Source organism: Haliaeetus leucocephalus, unplaced genomic scaffold, assembly GCF_000737465.1.
Source record: "Haliaeetus leucocephalus isolate CR32 unplaced genomic scaffold, Haliaeetus_leucocephalus-4.0 Scaffold696, whole genome shotgun sequence".
Lineage (NCBI taxonomy): Eukaryota > Metazoa > Chordata > Aves > Accipitriformes > Accipitridae > Haliaeetus > Haliaeetus leucocephalus.
The window spans coordinates 3,147,748-3,168,612 of NW_010973132.1; the positions used below are offsets into that span (position 1 = coordinate 3,147,748).

The 20,865-nt window shown below is 59.2% G+C and overlaps 1 protein-coding gene across 1 annotated transcript in view; it reads left to right on the forward strand.

Annotated features, from left to right (window-relative positions):
* Positions 1–20,865, forward strand: part of DGKZ (diacylglycerol kinase, zeta) — a 46,241-nt gene that overhangs the window by 1,940 nt on the left and 23,436 nt on the right. The window lies entirely within an intron of this gene.

Genomic DNA, 20,865 nt, shown 5'->3' on the forward strand with positions numbered 1-20,865 from the left:
GCGGCCGGCGAGGGATGCGGGACGTGGTGCCGGGATGAGTTTGCGTTTTCCTGCTTTTGAGCTCTTGACACCGGCAATGGGAAGTTGGGAAGCATCGCCCGTGCTGCGCCCGCTCTCCTCCCCCGGGGAATTCGGAGCCTCAACTCTGGAGGATTCGTTTCCACCCGCTCAGAACTGCCCGTCTCCATCCCCGCACACCCGTCCCGTGCTTCGGCTGGGAGATCGGCAGTCCTGCAGCTCCGGGGCCATGGCTGTGCCGGTCCTGTGCTGCCTCCCGGGCTCCCGGCTTTCCAGCTCCCGGGCTCCCGGCTTCGCTCGTTTCCTCCCCAGAGTCAGCCAGGCTCCTTGTGCCCCTCACAGCCTCGCTGTTGGCCTCGTGGGATTTGGGGGATTCTCGGCCCGTGTAAGCAAAGGGGTGCCCCCGCCATCGGGATGTGTGTAAAAACATTGAATACCTGAGGTCTGAAGGGACCTCTGGAGGTCACCTGGTCCACCCTGCTGCCTCGAATTTGCAGGGCTGAATTTGATCAGGCTGCTGATGTTGAGTTTTGAGCGTCACCAAGGTGGAGACTGCACCACCTCCCTGGGCACCTGCTCCCGTGCTTCAGCTCCTGGTTGTTTTTCTTTTTCCCCCAATATCTCTTCAGTGTTTCCCTTGTTGCAGCCTGTGCCCGTTGTCTCTCAGGTTGTCACTGTGCGCCTCCAGGCACAGTGTCTGGCTCAATCTTCTCTGTACCTTCCCATCAGGTAGCTGAAGACAGTAATAATATTCCCCCTTAACCTTCTCTTCTGTAGGCCAAACCACCCCCGTTATCTCAGCCTCTCCTTGTATCTGATAACTCCTGCTCCAAACTGTCTTGGTGGCCCTGTGCTGAACTTGCTACACCTTGTCAGCATTTTTGCTTTACGGGGGGCCCGAAGCAGGATGCAGTGCTCCCGGGTAGCGTCACGGGTGCTGGATGGGGGAGAGAGGCCCCAGTTTCAACCTCCACTGCCAAGATGGAGCTGGGAGCGGAGGGCTTGCAAGGTCACTCCACCACGGACTGGTGTTCTCTTCTGCTCTGGTTTCAGAGCTGGTGGCAGTGGCTGCCTGGAGCTCCTGGCAGCCTCTGGCCTGTCCCCAGTACTGCATGGCATCTCTCTCTGGCTCCCAGGGGTTCGGGCTGCCATTCCTGCAAATATATCAGAGCCTTCACCGAGGGGATGTCTTCCACCTGTGAACAACCTTCTGCAGCGTGGATGTGTGGGGGAGAGGCAAAGTGGGACCGGCACACCCGGCAGGACGGCTGGAAATGCCCGTCGGGTTGTTTGGTGTGTGGATGCTTCTCTTGCTCTTCTTCCACTGATGGTGGACCTGGTTTCCTCCATCTCGGGGTGATGAATGCAGCACCTGGAGCTGCAGGGGAGCGAGGAGAGATTGCCGTGGGCCTCCAAGAAGGAAGGGGCTCCCACACGCGCCTGTGGGAGGTAGGCTCGGTGGGAAGCCGTGCAGGATAACTGGCTGCACGTTGCCAAATTCCTCCCCACCTGAGCGTTGGAGCCGAGGGCGACGTGAAGTTCCACTTCCTCCGAGGGAATTGCGGGGGAAGGCTTTGCTGCATTTTCTTTTGGCGAGAAGTACAGCCAGCCCCTACCCTCCAAATGCTTTCCAACAGCCATCAGTGAAGAAATTTGCACCCTTTTCGATTCTGGGCTTTAGCCAGAGCGTACGTGGCTGGGAAGCGGGTGTAGAGGAAACTTAGGCGATGGGCAGGAGCTTGCCCGTTAGCAGCGGTGAGTCTCTGGAGAGCCCTGGCTTTGGGGAGAGAGGTCCCCTGAGGTGGGCGTGCGCTGCTGGGCTCTGCGCCCAGTGGCACTGGGAAGCACGGCCACGGCCAGGTGAGGGACAGGTCCACAAAATGGCAACCCAGGGCAGATGAGCCCCGAGGGAATTTAAAGCAAAAGAGGGGTGAGCCCCCGAGCTCTGGCCTTTAGTGGCATATTAGTCCCCTGTGTTTTGCAAGCGGGCTTATTTCTGTACCTTGTAATTGCCTTACAGGAGGGTGGAGTAATTGGCTCCAGAGCTGATGGAGACAAGTGCACAATACGTGCATCCGGGCCACAGATGGGTGATTCTTTTAATTGGGCTGATAAAGAGATTGGGGTTGATCAGATAATAGGTGGTTAGGATTAAATTTCCTTCCTAGGTGCCCCATTTCTTTTGCTGTGAGTGAACAGGACAGTTTACCCTTTCCAGGGGGGACTTTGGGTGGGAGCGCAAGTGCTGGGGACAAAGCCCCTTTCTTGCTCTCCCCCATGCTGGAGAGGTGGGATGTGGAAATGGGGCTTCCCTGTGGGCTTTGGGGTCTTTAACACGTCCCCCTTCAGAAGAGGTACATGTGGCGGTCGGGTCTGCTGCAGCAGCATGAGCAGGGAGCGTAGCTGTTGTCAGGACAGCCAGTGGGCGGTTGCCCTGCAGAGAGCGTGGGACCGAATTTTCTGCTGTGGTCCTTTGGCAGGCCTGGTGCTGGAGCCTGCATGCGAGCCTGGGGCTGCCTGCCATCGCCCCGGGGAAGGTCTGTGGGTGGCATGGCGTGTGGGTAAACGGCACGCGAGAAACTGAGCCGAGCACCCGCCTACGTCTTTCTGGGATGTCGCTTGTCACCATCTTTTTTTTGCAGCTTGACGCTCGCACCCATGTGAAAGCTGGGGGAGATGTGCCGCTGGGACGGCAGCCCGGCTGTCCCCATCCCCGCTGCGTGGGGGGTGCCGCCGTGTCCCCTCGAACCTGCTGGCACTTGGCCGGTGAGCGGGTCCAGCCAGGGCGCAGGGATTCGGGTTTGTTTTCTCCTAGCGTGGGTGTGATAAGAGGGGGTGTGCGGTGGGGTAAGCCCCAGGCACCCTGGCAGGTGGTGGGAAGGAGCCTGAAGTTTGCGATTTGCATGTTGGCAGGCTGAGAGCAGCGCTTACCTCAGGACAGGTTTTTTCACAATGCACCTTGCTGCCAGCTAGTTGTTGAGCAATCCTCCTCCTCCTCCTCCACCCGTGCAGCTTTTGCACGCCTCTAGCTCTGAAACCTTCCACCCTCTGCTCCCCATCCAGGTCACAGGTGATGGGTGCCATTAGCTGGGCCCCGGCAAGTGACACCCGTGGGAGTCCCCGTGTGTCCCCTGCGGAGACACCTGGGCTTGTTTGCCGGGCAGGTAGGATGTGCCGGGAGAGCTGTTCCCGCTGCCGTGTTTGCTCTGTGCTCTCTGCTCCAGGAGGTCCTGACCTCCCGTGGGGCAGCTCAGGGACTTTTGATCTTGCCAGGGTCAAAAAAAAAAAGAAAAAAAGCACTGGGCACGATGATCAGCCGTGCCTGTTGGCAGGCTCCCGGTGGGGCTACTGGGATGAGGCAGGGAAGGATCAGAATGTGCTGGAGGCCCTGCTGCTCCCGGAGGCTGGAGGCTTCCCTAGCATGGTCCCTGCTTGGCACCAGCCTTATCTCTCCAATCCCGATCACCCGCCGGTGGCTCCGCTGCCCTCCCGAGATCAGAGCAGGGGCTACCACAGTGCAGTGCACCCACGCTGGAGAAGGTGGCAGGACCTTTAATCTGCTTAGGATTTGGAGCATCCCTTCCAGGAAACCCTGTAATCTGCTCAAGGAGCTGAGAGGAGGGAGGATAAGGGACCTCTTCCTTCCTTTGAACAAAAACGATGGGAGGAGAGAAGGGCTGCAGGGGGGTAGGGGGGCACTGGGAGCGGGCACGGGCCTTTGCAAGGAGATGGTGTTGGGAGGGGAGAGGCAGAGCCACGGATGTCGCAAGCAGGGAGAATTTTGGGGGCTGTGTGATTGCATGGGTCCTCTCGGGGGCTAAGAGCAGATGCTCGTAGGGTGAGGCCGGCTCCCTGGGACGGGGGGGATGCTCTCGTGGAAGGCAACCTGAGCTCTGGCAGGCCATGGGGGATGCAGTGTAGGATTTCTTTCTCTCATCGTGGTGTCGTGTCTGGGGAGCAAACAGTCTCCCCAGAGACTTGGCAAAGCCTCTAAATATAACTTCCAGCTCTGCTCCTGGTGGAGCTCTGGTTTCTTTTTCCCAGGTGAAGCTCCGTGAGCTGAAGCTCTTGAGTTAGCTTTCAGCATTCGCTTGCTCGCTCGCTCCTGTAAACAGGTGCTGACTTGGAGATGCTGAGCTCAGGAGCAAAGCTAGGGCTGCAGGCTGAGGCTCCTTGACCCTTGGGCCCATAAACCATCCTTTTTGGAAGAGATGGGGACTGGCAGGAGGTGAATTGCTTCTGCCGGAGACTTTTAGAGGTAGGGACTATGGTGCAGGACCTACCTGGGGACACGGACAAGGCATGGAAATAGGGGAAACCTGTCCTGCTGGTTCTTGAGCTGGCATCAGGTTCCCAGGGAATAAGTGCCTCTGTCTGCCATCCCGAGTCCCGGAGCTTTCGCCGGGCCAGCTCTCCAGTATTACAAAAGTAATATCCCGTGTTTCTGTTGCAACTTGCAGGCCTGGCAGCAGCTGCAGGCTCTTTTTGGGAGCTGGGAACCTTTCTTCTCCTCCCCATCAGGACATCAGGTGGAAGGTGAAGCTCTGCCAAGGCAAGCAATGAGACTGCGCTGGCCAGGCCAGTGCCCAGGGAGGACAGAGTCCTCCGGTCTGTGTGTGACGCATGTGTTAGACCCAGCGCTGTTCTCCTCCTGCCTGTGGTTTAGAGGTTGATGCCTGGGGGTGTTAACTTTGTAGTTGACCGTAGAGCTCTGCCTCATTGCACCAGGGACTAAGTGCGAGGACCTCTTCCCAGTCTCTGCTGTCCCAGACAGTAGGAGTTAATGGGCCTCCTGCCTCAGCTCTGCCTGCCGGGCAGGTTGTGCTGTCTGGGTTAGGCTGCCAATTCCAGTTTCTACCTGCAGACATTGCTCCCGCACCTAGGAAAAGCCTGCCTAAGCTTTGCCCATCTCACAAAGATGTCAGCCTTTCCCAGCGGTTCAGGGCCTGGAGAAATGAGCTAAGCATCCTCCATCTCAGAGGAGCCCTGCCCAGCCAGCAGGGACTGGTGGGAGCTGGGGACCGGTCGCTGGGGGATTGGGGGATGCTACCCAAAGTGCAGGGCAGACAGAGGTCTGGCCAGAGGTAGTCCCACCTTTGGCTGCCACCCCGTCCTCCACGTGCCCCAAGTCAGTGGGAGATGCCTTCAGCGTGCTTCACGGGCTGCTGCCGCTCCCCTGGCATTACCGCAGGATGCCGGCTCGTGCACCACCGCCCGGTTTCAGCCTCATGGAGGGGCTCCCAGCCAGAGAGGCGTGAAAATCCCACCCGGGACCAGCAGGGAAAAGCTCGGTGTTCACCCCTTCCCTGGCTCCGCTCACCCCATCTCCCTTCCCCTGCTCTCCAGCTGCAGCTCGGCGGCGCGGGAGCAGCCTCGGCTCCGAAACACGCTGTGGCTTTGCAGAAAGTCACGTGTCCCCACGGGCTGGCTGTCCCAGGAAGTCAGGGCAGCTAACGAAGAGGCTCGTTGCAGAGGGTTTTCCCCTTGTTTTGGCGCAGCTCGGCTCCCACAGGAAACGTGGGTGCCAGAACAACCCGTCCGTCGCTTACCGTTGGCAGCCCAGGTGTGGATCTGGAGCCAGAAAGCGGGGGGACTCCTTCCTGCCTGCTCCCCCCTGGCTGGTGGGGGGGGGGTCCCACCTCTTCTCTGGGGCAGCGCTTGCCGGCAGGATGAGGATGGAGAGTCGTGGGGCAGAAGTACCCAAGTCAGCTCAGAGCTTCTCCCTGAGCTCCTGGCCTCCGGGCATGGCCTGTTGCCAGCCCAGAGAGGGAGCGGGAGGCCATGCAGCTGGCCACGTGCTGGCCCCTCCATGGGAAAGTTCCCTCTCAATCAGATTATCTGTATCTCGTCCTGCCTCGCCGCCCCAGCCGGGAGCTGCTCGGATCCAGCGCTAAGCCTCTTACCGCCCAAGCCCGAGGTCACCACTCAAGGGGACGTGGCGTGGGGCAGTCTGGCGGCAGGCGCCCGGCAGCTGCCGCCGCTGAAATGTGGCGGAGGAAGATGTTTTCTGCAGGGATTTGGTACCCGTCGGAGGCTGGCGGATGGCAGGATTAAGAGGCAGTGGGGGCTCCTGTCCTGCGAGAGCTGCCGGGATGCATGGTTGGAGGCACCCCGCTCCCCAGCCCGGCTCCCAGCTGGGCTATGGGTTGGTCTGGGGCCAGGAGATGCTCCAGCAGAGGCTGCTGGCGAGGACCCCCCACCTGGGCTCGAACAACGGCGTTACCCACCCACAAGTTTTCTTGTTGTTTGAACGGCAGAGGAAGCAGATGTGGTGGGGGAAGGTGTCGGAGGGGTCCCGAGAAAGGTGCTCCCCCTCTGCCCTGGGTCACCAAGAGCTTTGCTCCCCGGCCCCTGGCTGGTGGAGGGTCAGGGCTCCCAGGGCTCGCTGCCCTCACGCGGGGGCCGGAGGGTTGGGAGCAGGCAAGCTGCCCTGTCCTGCCCAAACAATGCTCCTCCACGCAAGGCCTGGCGAGCGCCTTCGTGATTTATTTGAAATTCAAATCCATGCCCGGACCTAGCGGTCGAGGTGAAGGCTGCCAGGAGCCAGGCTGGCGCAGGGAAGGAGGGAGGGAAGCGAGGCTCCCTCTCTATGCCAACCTGGCCCCGGTCCCTGAGTCGTGCACCCTGTGGAGGTGCAGGGTCTTGGCACCCTTAGGCTCTTGCAGCCGGTTGGGTCGGGCTGGAGGTGACTTCGGACTGGGCTGGGTTAGCATCCCAGGAGCTAGAGTGTGGTGCTTGATGTTCACCGACTGGCTCCGAAGGGAGCAATGGCCTTGCTGACCCCGGCTCCGTGAGCATCTTGCCTGCATTGACCTCCACGGCTGACGGCAGGGGCGATGGCGCGGGTGCCATTGGGGCCCCTGGGGTCTGCGAACGCTGAGGCCGTGGGGAGAACGTGCAGGGTGGAGGGATTGCACTGCGGCAGCAAAGCCGTGGAGGGGGAGGACGCTGCCGTGTGCTGGGCTGCCAGGTGTGTTTATGGGGAGGGCTTGCTGACCACTCTCTTTATGTCCCTAGACTCCACCTGCCCCACAAAGGTGTCTTCCCTTGTCTCCAGGGCAGCCAGCCCGGCCGATGGGGATCCAGGAGGATAAAGCACCGGCCGGCGGTGTATAAGTATGTGGTATTTTTATTGGCTTGCACAGGCTGTGCAGTCCCAGCAGCTGCCGCAACGTTTCTGCTCAAGAGCTCTCCTACCTCCCACCCACGTCTCACCCCACGTCACCCTCTTGTGTCTGCACTAACCAAGGCCGTCGAAAGCCAGGCTGCCTGCCTGCTGCCTGTGTCACTAACCTTGTTCTAGAGGGCAGCTCGCTGCCGGACTTTCATCAGCTAACATGGCAGCCCCCCGTTTTGCTGGTGTTTGGGGTGAAGGTCAGTCGAGGTCTTCCTCCTCCATGTCCTAGCCATTGTGGGCATGAGGACCGTAATGCCTAGACCCTGTGCATGCTGAGTGCTTTGAAGACCTCGGATGACAACGCTGACGGGGTGGTTTAGCCAAATGGCCGCAGTAGCCTGAAGTTCAGTAGAGCTGGGGCTGCCAGGCATGGTGGGAAACCAGGGTCTCGGAAGCAGTCACCATCGCTGGGACGTAGTTGCTGTGTGGGAGCCAATACCTAGGTTAGCCATGGTGTTGGGGGCTCACAAATGCTCCCAAGGAGATAGGGATGAGTCCCAGGCCCCGTTCTCAGGCTCCCTACGCCATGGTCTTTATGGAGCAGCGCATCAGCCTGGTCAGGATTTGGCTGCGCTCGTGCGAGTGCCACGCAGAAGTGCCAAGGTGGAAGAGCCCCACTGAGGACTGCTGCTTCCTGGCTTCTGCTAAACGGTTTCTCTGGGTATCACCCCATCTGTACGGCGTCCTGGACCTTTCCGAGGTTCCCGCTCGGTCTCCAGCTTGCCTGACCTTGTAGACACAAAAAGTCTCATGTCCCAGTGCTGCCTGTGGGAGTCCTGTGGTTGGAGGTGTTAGGGGTAAGAGGCAGCGTGGCTGGTTAGTGGTCCGCAGAGGGGAGGCAGGTGGGGTTTGGAGAAGCCCAAAGTGCCATGGGTTGAACACCAGAGGGCACGGTCGCTCTTCGGAGCTCTTCGGAGCTCTTCAGTGCAGCTCCAGCCCTTTCCTTGGGGTTTGCTTCAGCTGGGTGTTGTGGCATGTCCCCTCTGCAGAGTCGCTGGTCTTGTCTCCTCGCTCCTGGTTTTGCTTTCTTTTCTTGTTCAAGGGAGGGTTTTGCAAAGCATCCGCGTGGAGCTTTTTTTTTTGTCCTGCCGTGGGTGAAGCGGCCGGTGAGCTTACTGGCTTAAACTTGTCAGCCGCTGCCGCCGGCTGGCTGATGCTCAGAAGCAAACCTCCAGCCAAGGCAGCTGTTAGCCAGCTCACCGCCGCGCGGGCTCGCGTGCCACGGTAGCGCTCGGAGCTACGCAATGGCACCCACCCAACTCCGCTTGGTTGCTCCCCCTGCTCCTGTGGTCTCTGAAGCACCCGGTGTCACCCTGTGGGAGTGGGAGCAGAGAAACTGGGGGAGCAGAGTGAGGCAGCCCTGCGCTACTGGTCTGCAGTGAAGTGTTAGCCCACGGTGGGAAGGGGAAAAGCGGTTGCCTCGCCGCACCGGCGGCACCTCTTCCCCTGGGATCTCCTCTCTGAAGGATGGCAGGAGAAGAGAACCCGTTAATGAGGTTGCAGAAGCTGGCAGACATGGGGATGTTAGGAGAAAAGGAAGCATGTAAGAGCAGATATGCTGAGGGCATTTAGAACAAAAAGGGTGGAGGAGAAAAAAAAAATCAACTTCTCCTCCTGCCCTCCCGTTTGTAGCAGAGGGACAAGCTGACGTTTAGCAAAACCAAGAAGTGACGGATTTAACATTGCTAAATGTTAAATGTTAAAATGGAGTTACTTTAATTTTGATGTGAGGTGGGGGAGAAAAAGACTTGGTAACTCGCTGTCACAAGGTGAAAAAGTGAAACCAAAGATTAGACTTGATATCAGTAACAGGGTCACCGTTAAACCAACACATGCCTTTCGGGTGGCAAGTTGGCATGTGCTTTGCTTAGTCACAAGGTCGTGATGAAGGCTTGAGACACAGAAATAGGAGGTGTCTTTCCTGTCTTAGCCTCAGGCTTTGCGAGGGGGGGAGATCACAGAGGGACCAGGTTTCTCAGGGATGCTGAGCAGTGTCCCCCCCACTTTGCAGACACCTGCAGGGGCTGCCGCTTGCAGTCTGGTTTCAGGTGCGTGTGACCAGGATCTCCTCACTTGGAAAGCCTCGCTCGGGGCTGCGTGGGGCTGGGGAGCCTCCCGGCTCGGAGCAGCGGTTTCTGCTTGAACACACACAGCAGACTGAAACCTGTGACAGCGGCATGGGGAGCCGAAGGTCTCTCTCACTGCCCTCGCCTGCGTGCGAGGTGGGGGCTTAATAGGTCACAGGGGGAAGGAGGAGAACGGCGGCGGGAAGGTTTGAGGAGAGGGCTCTTCGGCTTCCCGCTGCCTCCAGGGAAAGGGACTTGGAGAACCAGTCGCCTGGTCTCTTGCTGGTCTGCTTGACTTGGAAGGGATTTTGGGGCCAGCTAGAATCCGCCCTGGGCATCTCCCTGGGCTGTTTCTGTTTGCAAATCAGGGTCCTGGCGGCCCGGGAGGGAGGTGGGACTGTGGCAGGGGTGAGGAGCAGCAGGTGGTGTCAAGTGGGGGTCTCTGCTGTGCCGAGGCTGTGGGGGACAGGGAGAGCAGGGTGGTCACGGGGCAGCTGGGAGGAAGCTCCCGTGGCTGGGGAGGAACCGCACGTATCTCTTATCAGGCTTCTTAGCTCTGAATGGGCGGCTAGTTATAGCACGATTTTAATTTCCTCTTTGATAAAACACCCTGCCGGTCCCAGTAAGTGGGTCTTAACAGCGATGGACTGGGGACTGTTCCTAGGGGCCCTTCCACAGCCTCTCCTCCTCCTGTGGTCGCAGCTGGCACCGTGGCTGCCCTGGGGCTGCGAGGACGCCGGGACCTGCTCCGCTGGCCCTTTTCTGGCACTGGGGAGGGAAGTCTGAAGGACGTGTACCCTGTGTAGGGAAAGGGGCAGAGCCCTCCATCCTTCAGCGGCTGCCAGGTTTGAAGGAAGAGAGGGCTGAGCAGGGGGGAACATCTCCTTCTGCCTGCCCTGGGCATCTCCAGCTCCCCTTCCCCTCTGACGCTGTGAGGAAAGGGCTGAACGCAATCCCTGCAGCAGCTTTGGCAGCGGTGAGGTTTGTTCACGTGTCCTCGCCCACCTCCGGCTCCCACCGCTTTGCAAAGGCCGCTCGCTCCTTCTGCCGTGACGGAGACGGTGGTGATGGCGGTAGCTCAGCCTTCGGGCCTGGCAGTTTAATGGTTTCCTGTGAACCGCTTTTCAGATACCCATCGGGGACGGCAGCCGGCCGCCTTGGCCGCGCTGGCAGCAACCTCCCCTCGTGTTTTGTTGTGATCGTTTTGCTGTAGTCTCTCTCCAGGCCCCGAGGAGCGCTGGGCAGGGTCCAAACGCACGCAGCGCTCCTACGCGCGGAGGAGAAGAGCTCCCCGTCTAATTTTAGCCGTGACATGTAGGCAAGGGGAAGGGGCAGGCAGGAGGAGGCAGGGTGTGAAAGGACAACAAGGTCCCAGCTGTGGCCACCCATGTGACTCGCTACGGCCGCACGCGTGGCTACCGGCTCCCATCGCTGGGTGAATGACCAAAATAACAATAGCTCGTGACTCACGCCTTGCAGGCATCGCGGAGCAGAGCTGGCCTTCGGTGTGATCTCCGCCCCCCCCTCCCCCCAAAAGCCAAAGCGGAGATGGGTTTCGTAGCCCCAAAAGGGAGTTTGGCCAGGAGCGGGTCCCTGGGGACAGCTGGGGGACCCGGATAGCGGCGAAGTGTGACGGGGAAGTCCCCAGCCCGGCTGCGAGAGGTCCCATGGGGGGGTTTGCAGCAGCAAGGGGAGGTAAAAAGCTCCGGAGACGTCCGTGGAGCCCGCCCGGACCAGACACTGTCCGTAACTCAGGACCAAGTTACCTCCTGCGCATGAAATGAACTCAGGCTCTCCACGGCAGGTGCTTCGGCTCTCATCAGCCGGGCAAACCCCTTTATCGAGGTCCCAAAGAGAGAGAATCGCCTCTTCGGCAGGTTCCTCCCCTTATCCTCCTCTTGCCGCTGCGAGGGAAGCGGTGGCATCCCGTAGCTGCAGTCGGGTACTCGGAGGGCAGTTGGGTGCCGGAGGGGGACCCCTCTTTTTTTGGGGGGGGGGGGGGCCTCTTAGTGCCTGCCCCTCTGGCTGGGGATGAGCCGGCCTCGGAGCTGCTCGGAGAGGAAGTGCAGTTGGTTATTTTAACGAGCGCTGTCAGGGTTTGCGGCGCAAGGGAGGAGGCGGAGGGAGAAGCTGAGCGTTTCACTCTCCAAACTAGGACTTGGTTGGGGAGGGCTGGCCTGCTGCTGCCGCCGCTCCCGACCGGCCACCGTCACCCGCTCGGCACCTTACAGGGACCCCCGCGCCGCTCCGGATCAGGTCACGGGGGCATTTCCCCACGCTCTCTCCTTCTCTTTTTCCTCATCTTCCTCTTCGTCCCCCCACGTTTTGCTGCTTTTGTCTGTACCGGGTGGGGGATGGGAGGAGGCTGGGGGAACCAGCCCTTAGTTCGTAGGTATGGTCTGAGCAGGTATCGGGTCCCATCCCGCTGGGGAAGGGCGGTGGGAAGCAGACCCCGGAGTCATCCCGGAGACCCTCAGCCTTGCTCCTGCTGAGCTGCGTTCACTCCTGGAGTCTGGAGCGAGCCCGTAGGGCTACGAGCTGTTCCCAGGGCTGAGGCGGGGGCTCTGTGAAACGCAGCCGCTGTGGCACTCAGTGGCACTTGGCTGTTGTTTCCCCTTTGGAAGGAGGGCAGGGTTTTTCCCTGCCAGAGGTGCATTTCCAGCCACCCAGTCTGCTGCCTGTTACGGCACTGGCTGCATCCTACCAGCCTGTGTGGCATGGGGATGGCAGAAGGAAACCTGCAGGTGGCAGAGGACAGTGGCGTGGGGAGCCAGCCTGTGCCACGCTGGGACCCCTGGACCCCGGCCGCTTTGCCCTGGGATAGTTTAGGGAAGCAGGACGGACTTGTGGGCTCCTGGCATCGCCCCTGGTGCCGGTGGCGGTGAGGCACCCTGCTTCTGCTGGGAGCAGTGGGATGCCCTTCCTGACGTCTGCCGTGGACTGGAGGGAGGCATGTGGCTCCCATCTTTCTGTGCCTATAGCTGAGCGCCTGAGGCTCGCTCTGCTTTGCTCTGGGAGGTCCAAAGATTTCCGAGCCTTGGGAATCACTGCCTGTGCTCTGCATCTGCCACGCTGCAGCTTTATCTTTACATCGGGTTTATCGCCTCCTCCCTGGGGCTGCTGCTCTGGGCAGATGCTGCATGTTGCCCTGCCCCGGGCAGCACCATGCCGGGATGTCTTCCCCACGCACAGGAGGAGAACTTCAGGGCTGCTCGGGGAGTTCGGATCAGGCAGCTGGGCTGTGGGACCGGCATCCCTTTAAATAGCACGTCCCTCGTGTCCCTCCTCTACCAGAGGCACAGAGCTGTGTGTACTGAAGGAGGGGACCAGCCCTGAGGAGGAAGGTGGGAATCTGCTAAATAAACCATGGGCTGGGCACCCAAAATGCCGGGGCGCCCTGCCGAACCCCCTGCCGCTTTGCTTCATGCATGTCGCTCTGCAAATGGAGCTCAGAGAGAGAGAGAGGAAACTCTCCTTCCCAGCCTGCATCGATGGTCCTGCTGATGGGACCAAAATAGAAACTGCATGGCCGGCCTCTCCCCCCACCCCTGCTCCGCCTCAGCCCCGGCACGCTGATGGTGGTGGCTCACCCTCTGCGTTTCATCCCCGCTGCTCGAGGCCGTCAGTCTTGCTGTTTGGCTCCCCAGCCAAACGCAGCGACAGATTGTTTAAATCAGTGTTGTTGGGTTTCTTGATAACCAGGAGGCAGATTATTTACTGTAGTGGCAAATAAACTTCATAATGTTATGATGGTGGAAAGTTGTCAAGGGATATGAATGCCCAGAGTCAGCCCAGGAGCCTCCAAGGAGACGGCTTTGGTTTAAATTAAGACAAAACACTGTCTTCCATGGATTTTGGGAAGGAAATCACATTGTTGTAATGGGAACATTACTCTGAGCCTTAGGGCTGGCAAACTCTTGACTTTATGAAGCATAAGTGGAGGGTCTGAGCTAGTCTGGCAGATGTACCTTAAAGCACATCTCAGGTTTGCCCTGAGAAGGCGGTGAAGGGGAGGTTGGCACCAGGGTGTCATGCAGAATTTGGGGAGAGGCAGGATGGAGCTGCCACCAGAATGATTGTGGGGGTTATGCTAGGAACTGTAAAAAAAAGTCTCTTCTGCTCCCAGCCCCTGCTCTTCCCAGCAAACCGAAGTTGAGAGCATTTTCTTGTGAAGGGCCAGGCAGGAGGGCGGGTGGCTGACCCCTTTCGGCTTGCCTTGATCGAGGCAGGGCCAGGCAGTGAGGACCATGCTCAGGTTGCTGTGTGGCCTTCAGCAGTTCCTTGCACCCAGCTTTGCCCCTTGGAGAAGCTTCCCACGACGAGCTGCAAAGCTGCGGTGTTTCATTTCTTTGCCATGCCTGCAACCCCTCTGCAAGGCAGCTGCTGGTCCCTGGCACTGCATCTGTCCCCCTGTCCTGCTCATTCAAAGAAGGCGGCTTAGAGGCTGCATCTCCTCTGTGTGGTGTCCCCAGCTCACGATGGAGGTGTGAATACCCAGAAAATGGTGTGGGGTTAAAGTTAGTGGCTGCGTCTCATCCCTGGTGTGGTCTTCGATCCGCCCAGGGCACCAAGCAGTCAGAAGCGATGCTGAAGTGGTGATGTTGAGCTGTTGCTGCCAGCTGGAGTGTGCCGTGAAACTCCTGTCCCCTGAAAAAAAGCCCTTGGGCGAGTTTTGCTTCTGGCCATCTTGTGCAGGTATCCCATTACCCTTTTGTGTCTGGGGTGTGTCAAGGTGTTTGCATCAGGTCCAGAGCACTGGCACTGCTGCGACGCTGTGGAGCAGAGGAGTGTATGTGTGGGAGCAGGAGGCTGTGAGTTTGTGCTTTTGCTCGGCCACGTGCAAGATGGGTACAAAGAGGCCAAACTGACGTAGCTGCCCATCCCTCGTGAAGCAGTGCGGTCCTGGGGCCTCCAGGTTGGTCAAACAAAGTGCCCAGTAGCACTGACGGGCTTCTGAGCAAGTTAGCAAAGCCCTTAGAGGTTGCCAGGGGTGCCTTGCTCTCGCTGTCCGTGCCCAGTAGCCCTGGCAGGGGCCTCTCCGCAGCTCCCTGCGGAGAAGGGTGCTGGGGCTGCACGTGCAGAGACCTCAGAGCTGGGAGGAGGTCCTCTGCAGCTGCATGCGTGTGACCACCAGCTGGTTTCTAAGCCCTTGCCTTGCTTTCTCACTAGGAGGGAGGTCTGAAGTCCTCTGGATCAACCCCAGGGCTCGCTGAGAGATATAGGTGGGGACCTGTTCCCCTCTGAGTGCCCTGCAAGGACCAGAAACTGCCTTCTGCAGCCTGGAGGGGTAGCGTTAAGTTTGCAGCAGTAATCTTCTCCTTTGCAGTATGAGGGTGACAGTACAACTGAGGATGTCTTTGTCCACAGTTTGCCCTGGGAATGCCATGCTCTTGCAGCTCGGGAGCATGGGAGCAAGGTGCTGTGGCCCATGTAGTCAGTGGCACTTGTTGCAGTAGGTCAAATGAATGAATCCTAAAATAGAAGGTGAGCGCAGCCCATAGCTTGCCCCTCACGATGCTTTGGTTTGGATGGAGCCTCCCTACCCCTGTGCTGGGGGGAGCCACATCTCCTTGCTCATGCTGGACCCAGCACAGGGGAGCTCCTGACTCTGTTTTATTCACGTGATGTAGGAGAGATTACAGCTGGAATGGAAATTTTGGGTAGAAACAAACTGCGCCATTTGGGAACTTGCTGATCATTGCTCACCTCGCTGCAGCCAAAGCCCTGAGGGCTGCAACGCATCTTGACCAGCGTGCTCCCTTCCCCGTCTGGCGCAGGGGCACCTTCCTCAGCAGACCTCATCTCTGCAGGTTGCTCTTCATGGTACATCGGAGAGGGCTGGCCAGAGAGCCCATGGGAGAGGAGAGGTCGGTGACTGATGCCTGGGAACAGGATGGGAGAATGGGGCCGGGATCTCAGCAGGGGTGGTGTGGGGACAGCAACGTACATGGGAAGATTGAGTATCAGAGCACTGAAGGGAGCGGGGAGGGGGGGTGCGAGCTTGTGATGGAAACCAAGGCTGAAGGCAAGCGGTGGTATGTCAGAGGGGCTGGGATGAGCAGCAGCTCCCTGGATGGGCTCCCAGGCTCTTGTCCCTCGGTCCCTCTAGTGTCCTGGCAGGGAGGAGACAGAGAGGCAGAAGCCCAGGAGATCTTGGTGTCATGCAGGGGTGGCTATTAATAACACTTACACTTTCCCTGTGGTTGAGCTGTACAAGTCAAGCGTCCTTGCCAGGGGAAGACAGCTTGTAAACTGAAACGGGCTCCTGCTTGCGTGCTGCCAGCTCCGGTGCCGCAGCAGCTCCCCAGCACCCGCAGCAAGCTGGGATGCAGGGACGCAGCCAGCCACCATCAGGACGGGCGCTCGTCACGGAGCAGGGCAAAACTCTCCGACTTGTTTCCCTTGCTGTAGCCCCGTGGTTGGAAAAAATGCTTTCCAGACAACTAGCTGGAGGTTTGCTGAAAGGTTGGGAGGAGCTGATTGTGTTTTTCAAGTCTGGACTTCTCTAGGGCTCAAGGCTTGTGCATTGTGCTGCTGGCACTACCCTGCAGTAGGGTCCTATTGCCACCCTTGGTGCCAGGAGAGGGGTGCCAGATTTGGCACTGTAGGAAGGTAAACTGGGATCTCTCTTGCTTCTGAGAGCTGGCAGGAATAGACCAGGCTGCTGGAGGGACAGAAGGAATAATAATGTAGAGGAAGGGCCGAGCAGGCATATGGCACAGCATCCCGCTACATGTCTAAGGGCACAGAGGGCCTGTTCAGTATGGTACGTGGGAGTTTGCTTGAGGCTAGTGAAGCAAAGCAGAATAATGGAGCTGAATATCAAGAAGCTCCTCCTGACCTGGGAGGAGCCTATGCCTTGAGGGACACTGTGTGTTTAGCCCTAGGATTCAGCCTGTCTGGTTTTGGAGCCACCACCACTGCAGGAGGGATGGCTGCTGGCTGTCCAGAGAGCAGGATCTCCGTATCAGCCGATCCACAAGCTCTGTGTCCACTGAAGTTACAAGAAGCAAGTTTTTCCTCTTCGATCCCTGCTTGACTTTCCAAGGGCATTTAGATCCTGCCACCAAGGTTAGCTCTGTCCTCAGAGTAAGAGGTTGCAGCTTGCTCTGAGTGCCCAAGGAGCTTCCTGCAGCAGCCCCCTCTTCCCCCAGCCCTCGAGGACCGCACTGCTGGCTGCCTACGCTCTGGGACACGTTCCTGCTTCAGCAGCATCTCTGCCCACCAAAGCCAGGCGGGGAGCATAGGAGGCTGAGAAGCTCTGAGGGGTCTGGTTAGTAAAAAAAACCACTTCCCAAGAGCTCTGATTGCAGACCAGAGCTGCTGTCTCCTTCTTTGTTCACAGAAGGAGATTGAAATGATAGTGCATAGCTGCTCGTGAGTTGATATCCTAGTGCGTGCAGCAGTACTTCCTTTCCCTCCCACTCTGCAAATGCCAGGCTGCCTCCATCCAGCCTCCTTCCCTAACTGTGCCGAGCGATGCAGTCTGCAGAGCAGCCGCAGGTGCCGGCTTTTCTCTGTCTTAGCGACAAACAGTGGAGATCCCAGAGATGTGCTGGTGTTAGGCCAGGGGCTTCCAGGGCTTAGCTCCTCTCAGACTTCTCTGCCTGGTGCGTGGTTCCCTGCCAGCTCTGCTGATGCACATCAATCCAGGGCACCCCCAGCAGTCTGTCCGTCTGTTCCACCGGCGGTAGCTTTCAGCACCTGCGATATACCATTTGGAGCTCAGATTGGAACTAAGTTGCGAGAGATGAGGATATCTTCACCCATCATATCTGTGCTGCCATGTGCTGCTGTTGTGGGCTGTCAGATGGTTGCCTGGTAATAACCTTCACCACTGGTAGCTGGAGCGTGAGTCCGTGTGCCACTTGCAGACAGCCCTGAAGATAAAAAGGGCCGTAATCAGCTAGTACCCAAACATAAATGTCAAGCCAAGGTTATTCTAGCAGATTTCCTCATGAGACTGTGGTGCAAAAAGGAAGGAAGCTGTGTTGAGAGATCTTCCTGCCCATAGCAGCAGCTCAGCAAGCGGTACAGCAGCTTCGTGCTAGTGGAGTATCTGGGGCAGGAGGGAGCATCTGTTAAGCTCATTTGGGATGTAGTTGGACAGTACGTCTGCCCCAGCAGCTAAAGCTGGCCAAAAAGGGTCTGCTGCAGCGTGCCACACCCAGGCGGTGTTCTCTCTTGGGTTTTTTAACACGTTTTATTTGTTCAGACAATTTTTAACACCTCTTGGTGATGATGCAATTTGCTGCGCATCATCCTTTCGACGATGGGGAGTAGGGACAGGAATGGAGCGCTGCAGTGTCGCGGACAGGCTGGAAGTAGGGTGATCAGCAAAATGTGCTTTTGCCCTCTGCAAAGCTGCTTGGGCCTCGGTGGTGTGATAGTTAACCTGCTGGCGACCAAGTACCTGCATTGCTTGCTGTGGTGGGACTTGAGAAATCCCTCCAAGGAGGTGACACTTTGTTTTGCTTTCAATTCAACCATGCTTTAGCTGCCCTGATGCTGCTTGCTGGAGGGCACTGCTGTGCTTCCTTCCCTCCTTGTGCTACGTTACTGAATACAGGCATGGCAGTGAGACCGTAGAAACTAAAGAGCTCCCTTCCTTGCCTACCAGGCTGGAGGAGACCCAACCTTCTCCAAAGATACAAACTCAGCTTTGTACTCATCTAAAAGAAATAGAGGTACAGCCCAATGGGTTGCTTGTGCTACAAGCACTAAGCAAAAGCTCCAGTTTGTGGTCCAGAAAATAACACGTATGTCCCATCTTACCTGCGTTTCCCAAACAAAAAGGGAAGCTTATGACAAATTTGCCTGTTTGTGTGGACCTTGCGTCAGTGGATGTTTGAGCCAGGGTGTTCTCCTGAAGGTCCTCTGGTATTGCTGACCTGCAAGCGAGTGCATAAAAGAGCATGAGAAGGGAGGAAAGTAGAAACAAGTGGAGCAGATGCCGGTCTTAGTGCAGTGGTGAGCGGCATGCCCGTACCGTCATGATGGGTAGAGGAGCTGCCTCCTACATGGAGGAGCATGGAAATTGTTGAGAGTGACGGTGGTGGCTTGTGTGTGCCTGCAGGCTGCCATGATCCCGAGTCCCCCACCTTGGGAGCAATTGAAGAGCCAGAAGTTTGCTTCCACCAAACTGTGGATCTTGGTGGGGTTTTTTTCAGTTGCCCTCGAATAAATCCTCTGTATGTAGCAGCTGAAGAGAGACAGTGACTGGAGGGTGGGAAGCGAAGCACTAGCTCTGGAGGAGAGGAGCACTGGAGCTAGACAGATTCAGCCCCTTCCACTCCAGCCTTTGCATGCTGTGCCGCCAGTGCTGAAACTGCTGCAGCACCTTCCACCTGTGGCCTGGGGCTTTCCACAGGCTGCTGCAGTGTCCAGGCAGCCTGTCAAGCTTTGAGGGCTGGGCCGGGAAAGCTTGGGAGCCCCGGTAAAGCTCTTTCCACCAGGAGGGGGAAGTTTTGCCCAGGACAGAGGGCATGATTTTCCTAGCTCTCCTCTGCACTATTCCAGCTCTCCTAGCCTCCAGCTCTCCCAGCCAGCTTCTACCAAATCTCCCTGCCCTGCTCTTACTTGCCCGGTTGGTTTTCTTCTTTAGGATTTGCAACAGCTTAGTTTCAATTTGCTGCAAATTGGTGGGGCTGCTGCTTAGCTAGAGTGGTTCCCATGGGGAAACCAGGTGGACCAGCACCAGGAGAGCGGTGGGGGTAATCGCCAGGGCTGATCGGCACCTCGGGATGCAGGGGCTCTGCCGATCCCACAGCGGTGAGCAGGCGAGGCAGAGGGTCCTGGCCAGGCGGTGACACCTGCCCTGCCATCGCAGCACCCTGGGCTGAGCCACAAAACTCGGGGAACTGGGGAGCTGTGGGCAGCGGGAGCCCCAGTGCTGCGTCTACCTAGCAAGTGGGTCCCAGCCCTGCCGTGTGCCCTGGGTGGCATCGCCACGTCCCCCCCCGTCCCTGCTCCTACCCTCTGTCCCCCACCATCCCCCTGCCCTGACCCTTCGCAGCCCAACCCGGGGGACTCGCGGGGGACCCTATTTAACTCCCGGTCTCTGTGTTAACAGCCACCATCCGGGTGCGATGGAAACCTTTTTTAGGCGGCACTTTGGGAGGAAGGGGCCGCGGCGTGCCAGCGCGGTGGCCGTGCCCACGGGCAAGGCCAGGCGACGCTCCCAGGCAGGGCTGCCCTCCGCCTTGCTGGCCCAACGCCGGCGCGGCTCGGGCTCCCCGCTGCCGGCCTTCTCCTGCCTGGGTCAGCCCCAGCGCCCCGGCCCCCGCCGCCGTTCCAGCACCACGCCACCCTGCCTCAGCCCCAGGTTCGCCGTGCAGACGAAACGCGGGGGCCGGGCACGAGCCATCGACGCCCAGCTGGTGGGTCCCTCCATCCTCCTGGCCAGCCTCATCCCCACCGGAGAGGAGGGGGACGGGGCGCCCCGCACCGACAGCTCCGGATCCGAGTCTCCGGAGGATGGCGGCGTTGGCGCGTTGGCGGGAGTCAAGCGAGGCCGGCGTGAGCGGTGGGCTGAGGAGAGGTGGCTGGCCATGCTACCCCGGCTGCAGCCGCTCCAGGCTGGGCTGCTGTCGCGGGGTCCCCGCTGCCTGCGGCGCGCCTTCTCCCACCGCCTGCCCACCGAGTTCATGTACGGCCGGGCCACCTACGGCTTGCCAGGTCGCTACCGTCGCCTCAGCCAGCGACGTCGCTCCAGCGATGCCCTCCGGCCCGGGCTGCTCTCCTCCAGCCACCTGCGGCTACTGGCCCAGCACTGCGCAGGGGCGGCCGGAGCCGGCTGCCCCTCTGCCACCCTCCCCGAGTGCTTGGGACCGGAGCCTGCCCGCCACGCCGCCCCGGATGGCTGGAGCCCCCGGCTGCTGTATGTATGGCGGTGGCGTGCAAGCGGGAGATGCCTCAGGGAGGGGAGGCTGGGTGCAGACCCAGGCTCAGCAGGGAAGGAGGGAAGGGGCTCGGCGCCGTTGGCCGTGGCTGCCGTCGGTGTCTCGCAGCGCTGCTTGTGTCTCTTGAGCATCTCCCGCTCGGGCCGGCACGGCCTCTGATGCTCTCAGTGCGGCCCCTGGGGCTTGCGGGCATCCCCTCCTGCCAGCCTGGGGCTTGGAGGGAGGCAGCAGGTCTGGTTGTGGGCTGGAGATGCACACTTTATCCAGCTGGCTGGTTCTGCTGCTCCTTTCCTCCACCCTAGCACATCTGGGAGAAGCGCACTAGCCCCGAACAAACACCTGCTTTTTTTCCAACCGGTTGTGCTGGTCCCCGAAAAAAACCCAGGTTCTAAGGTGCCTTGGTACGGGAAAGCTGCGGGGAGCCTGTGGGGCAAGGGCTCTGGGTTGTCCCTGCAAAGGCAGCCCCACCACCACAGCTCGGTGGAGCATCCCTGGCTGTTTTGCAATGGACCTGTCATCCCCAAGGTCTTTGACCCAGCAGGCTGTGCCTTTTGCTGAGCGCAGGGTGTCTTTAGCTGAGCCATCAGCTCAGTGGCCATCAGCTCATCAGCTCTTCGTCCCATGGGGCTGCCTCACAGGAGTGGCCTCCTCGGCCAGCGGTGCTGGAGATTCACCTCATTTCCAGCCACTTGGTCCTGAGGAT